Genomic DNA, 5,239 nt, shown 5'->3' with positions numbered 1-5,239 from the left:
GTGTGTGTGTGTGTGTGCGAGTGTGTGTGCGTGTGTGTGTGTGTGTGAATATGTGCTGAAAAGACTGGTGTGTTTTGGATGGCCCCGCCCCTCCCTGAGCCTGGTTCTGCTGAAGGTTTCTTCCTGTTAAAAGGGAGTTTTTCCTTCCCACTGTCACCAAGTTCTTCTTATAGAGATGGGGTGTCAAACGCAAGGCCCAGGGGCCAGAATCGGCCCAGGAAAGAGGCCAATCCGGCCCACTGGACAGCTATGGAAAATGTAAAGGCGGGCACAGGAAAGAAAGCTTTCTGTAATTTATTTCTTTTATTCATTAAAGCAGCATTTCTGTAATATGTAGTTAAACCTGTAAAATGAGCCTGCCTGTATTACTGTAGGTCTTACAGTACAAAGAGCCGTGACTGCGCTAAATGAATAAAACTAAACTCACAGACATGAATGTTTTTTTCAGTAAGTTTAAAAAAAGACACTCTGTTCATTAACACAAACTTTCCCTTTTAAAAGTGAAATTGTGTTTCTTTTTCTTCACGTAGCTCACGGTTTAAATGTGCAGTTAAACTTTAGCACAGTGTCACCGCTCCGGCCTCCGTGTGAAATCAACATTTAAAAGAATAACGTACAGCTGACATGGACATCCTCAGTAAGTGAATCATCTGTACGTCGCTCAAATCATGCAGGAAAAGGAGCAGACAGAAGAAGAACCCTCCTTCTGTTTAACGGATGAAGCGATATGACGTGCAGGGCAGGCGTGCATGCACACACATACATGTGTGGACATTCAGAAACGCTCCCTCATTCACATAGTTAAGAAAAGTGACCATATAAAAACTGGCGGATGATGCAGAGGTGTCGGGGCGTTTCCATCGTTCGGTCACACTTTACGTTACATTCGTGCAACCAGACGGCTCAGATTTAAAAAGAGACCCAGGTTTGGGTTCAAATAAGCTTTCTCTCAACCCTGTCTCCATCTCCTCTGTTACCACAGTAACGACCAGCGGCAAAGTCTGACCGCAGCGCGCCCGCCAGCCGAAAACGTCCTGAAATTTCCAGGAAGCCTCACATCAGCGGCTCCACATCTGGACGCTCAGAATTCAGTCCAAGGAAAAAGTAAACAGGCCGTCTGAGTGTTTCTGATAATTGAATCAATATTTCATATCTTCGCTGCTCGTATTTATGTTGCAGCTACAGGTTGATTTTTTATTTTTCTCTGCGCGTGATGAGGAGAAGACGTTAAACGGAGCCAGATTCAGTTTAATAGCAGACAGATGCAAAGAGCAGATTTAACAGACTCGGAGTCACACGCGCAGCAGAAACACGCCCCCGACGCATCCTGCTGCCGGCTCTGCCGCCATGCATCCCGGCATATGTGCCTTCAAACTCACGCCGCGGATGCACGAAAACACGCCCAAACACGGCCGCTTTGACCACATCTTCAGCTGCCGTGAGTACGTGCGTGCACGCTGGCAGTGGAAGCGTGGAGTCCAACGAGCACGTCGTTGAGCCGCCGGCAGACACTGCGACAGGCCAACTCAGAGAAAGTACGGCACGACTTTGTGGACTTTTGGGAAAGAAAGCAAAGCAGGAGAGCGCACAAATGTGACAGACACCTTTAATATCCTCCCCTTTCTCCCGCGATCAATCGGTGCAATCGTACCTGCGTGACTGCCGCCTCTCCAGCGAGCGCCGGGTGTCAGGAAGAGCGCCGACAGCTTCACAGAAGGTGGGACGACAAGAGCCTGTAAACAAAGCACACACACCAGGAAATTCACAGTCACACACATTTGAAGCTTGACAAGTTTGTAACGGTGGCGACAGCAGACAAAGACCCCCCCCCCCCGGCTTTATTTTCCCCAGCACTTCCTGTGCAGACGTGATGTCGTTTACACGAATAATCTAACAAATATATGAACTGTAATTGCTTGTGCACATCAGTGTCTGACTTTTTTCATTTCTTCTTCTGATGATGATGTTTTCTGCATTGACGGCTGATGAGGGGAGTGCAAAAGCCCCACGCCGCTCCTCGACGCCCCGCGCTGCACGAGCGCTCGGAGAGCACGGAGTAAGAAAGGCCGGCACTTCCTGTTAGAGCAGCCTGGCTGGCAGATATCGGAGCTTCTGCCAGCGTTTGCTTCCTCTGCACAGACTTCACATCGAGGAGGAACGCCTAAAAAGTGGCGGAGCTTTGCTCTTTGTTGAAGAAGTTAATTTATCCGTTTCGACGCAGCTGACTAAACTGCTCCTGATTTACATTTCATTTTTTGTGACATTTCAAACGTTTGCTTAAATCTGTCAAAGTTTGCTTAGACGGGAATCTGCGAGATCTCCTTTTTTGTATATTTACCCTCAATCTAGGCGCTAAACGCTCCACGCCGCGCGCCGTACCCCGCCTGCCACTCACGCTCAGATCAATACCGTCGTCTGCCGCGGTGGGTTTGGTTACCGCGGACGCTGTGATTGGGTAAAACGAGGTCTGGCTGAGTGTGCTGTGAGTGCGGAGGAGCAGCCAGGCAGAGAGGAGCCGGCTCAGTCCTGCAGGGGGGGCGGGGGGGACACAGATGTGGAGGGTCTGCAGGAGGGCCACCCAGATTTACCCACCACTACTGTTTCAATGGAGCGTCAAGAGTAAATCTCTCTCACACACACACACACACACACACACACACACACACACACACAAAGCCACGACGTTGCCTTAAGTCACAATCTAAATTGGCTCCCAGGGGCATACCGACTACCTTGTTCACCAAAGGCATTGTGTATGTTTTCCGAGTGCTTAGCATATGCTGCCGTAACCTGAGATCTCTCCCTCTGTCTCCTCAAACGTGCACACACACACACACACACACACACACACACACACACACACACACACACACACACACACACACTGTGTTGCTGGAAGTTGCTGTTTTCTCTTTTTTCTCATCAGGAGATTAATTAAATTCAAAATAGTTCACATCTACCTATTAAACCGTGTTCCACCAGCCGCCCACCAGACGAACATCGGCAGAGACGCGTCTGGGAGGGGGGCGACGGGGTGAGGGGGTGGGTCTGATGCGAGGGGAAAAAGTGGCAGAAACTCCAAGGTTTCCCCTCAGATCACAAACAATGGAGGATGGCAGGTCTGCGGTCTGGCTGCCATCGCATCTGAAAGCTGACTCGTCCTCTGCAGCAGGTTTGATGGGCCTGAGTTGATATGTGTGGTGTTAAGACTAAAGCAGGTCGGGCCAGACGCTGAGGCTTCAGTTTGAACGTTTTTACATTTTGCTACAAAAACATTCACAAAATAAAAATAAAAAGGCTCGCTCTAATGCAAGCCTGCAGAAATGGAGATATTCACGGGCCACAGCGAGAACACATCAAGGTTCAAAGCCAGAACCGTGCTGCTAACCTCTGCACCACCGTGTCACAACACATCGAAGCTCCTCATCGGAATATCTGACTGTGTCCCGAGTGCAGAAGAAACGGAGCATGCGTGAGCCTTCAGGGCACACAGGTGCACCCTTGGGGTGCACAGGCACACACTGCACCCGTAGGGACAAAAAGGGAGTCCGAACACCCCCGGCCACGCCTCCGCCTGCAGACCTGCAGACACGCCGCGCTCAGAGAGCGGTTAAAGGCAGACGCCTCGGCACGAGCTGCTAACACTTGATTGAATCTGCAACATCTCTGATTTGATATAAAGCGCACTGCAGAGTAATGAAAATAGGGAACATTTTAAGACAGTCTAACCTTTCCTGTGTTTACCTTATTAAAGAGTGTGTACCTTAACTGCTAGAGCAGTACACACAGGGGGAACAACAGCGTGTGTGAAGCTGGCAGTGTTTAAGCAGGCGAGCACTAAAGTAATAGGCAAGAGCAGTGAAGTGTTGATTCTACAAAAGATGCAGGGGAAAAATTGCACCTTAGAGCGCACACACGCACGCACACACACACACGCACACACGCACACACACACACACACACTCCCCCTCCTCAATAACACCCACAGCACGGCCGGCTGCCTGGCAGCCGAAGTTAACATTTTCAGAGAAAATATTCCTTGCCTCCAATAGTCCGATGTAATTCATTTTCCATCTCTGTTCATTAATCATTGTTAAAATTAGTGATCCATTTCTTCCACTCTGCCATCTGCACTCAGCTTCCTAACAAACATGACACCTCAGCGCATAATAAAAGCTGACAGCTACGAGGAGGCCTTTCCAAATAGCTTTCTGCATATGTGCACCTCCGTGTCTCCGCGCCGCTGTCAGACAAAAGTAGGTTATTTAGACCACCGGCTGCAGATACCGGCACACGCTCCGGCTCCACGTGCACACGTATGTACGTGGCGCACGCACGGTTGGGTGTCATAGAAACACCCACAGATTGACTGATCTGGGCTGGAACGCGTTAAATCCTGATACGATAAATTTCACCGCGCAGTTTCCAGCGAGATGAGAAAAGGGGGGCAAGCAAGGCCTTTAAAAGTTGAAGTGTCCTGTTTACCCCGACAAGCTGTAACTTCAGCTGGAACACTGTTGTACTTTTCCATCTGCGTTTGCTTCCAGCGGCCGTGTGTGTGTGTGAATCAGCTCAGCTACACCCTGATCGCACTCCGCTAAACTCACAGCTAATTCGGCTAGAAAGGGGAAAACAGGGGGGGGGGGTAAAACAGAGAGAGTGAGGAGAAACACCCCCCTCCCCCTTTTGTGGTCAGCCAGTCCTCATAAACACCCCCTAATCCACATAAAAATACCTTCAGAGAAAGCCGTCCCTACACGACCCCCCCACCAACACCCTGCATAAACTTAAAGCCTCACATGAGGTGAAAAAGTTCAGCGTAGAAAAGCAGGAACGATATCTTTGTGCCTGAAATGCATTTCCACCTTAAAGACAAACCGCTAAACTGCATTTCCACCTTAAGAATAAATCACTGAACAACATCTCCACCTTAAAAACAAATTTTAATATATAAGTGATTTATAAAAAAAAATTCAAAAATCAACCAGGCGAGCTTCTCTCTCTCTCAGCTTACACACACACACACACACACACACACACACACACACACACACACACACACACACTCACTCAGTAAACTCAACAATCCAATGCTGCACACACACACTGAGTTAGTATCCCTCCCTGGCGAGGTGTGTGTGTGTGTGAGTGTGTGTGTGTGTGTGTGAGTGTGTGTGTGTGCCCGAGGCGCAGCACATTAATCTATATAATGCCCTCAAAGAGAAGGCTTTTTCACACC

The 5,239-nt window shown here is 49.1% G+C and overlaps 1 protein-coding gene across 5 annotated transcripts in view; it reads right to left on the bottom strand.

Annotated features, from left to right (window-relative positions):
- znf536 (zinc finger protein 536) overlaps window positions 1-5,239 on the bottom strand; it is a 217,744-nt gene that overhangs the window by 182,161 nt on the left and 30,344 nt on the right. For all 5 annotated transcript variants that reach the window (XM_013909124.1, XM_013909123.1, XM_013909122.1 and 2 more), the window contains exon 2: window positions 1,652-1,733. The gene's annotated coding sequence lies outside the window, so the exon portion shown is untranslated. The remainder of the gene's footprint in view (window positions 1-1,651; window positions 1,734-5,239) is intronic.

This window comes from Pundamilia nyererei, unplaced genomic scaffold (assembly GCF_000239375.1).
Source record: "Pundamilia nyererei isolate P.nyererei 1_Seehausen unplaced genomic scaffold, PunNye1.0 scaffold00019, whole genome shotgun sequence".
Classification (NCBI taxonomy): domain Eukaryota; kingdom Metazoa; phylum Chordata; class Actinopteri; order Cichliformes; family Cichlidae; genus Pundamilia; species Pundamilia nyererei.
This window is presented reverse-complemented; position numbering and strand designations above follow the sequence as displayed.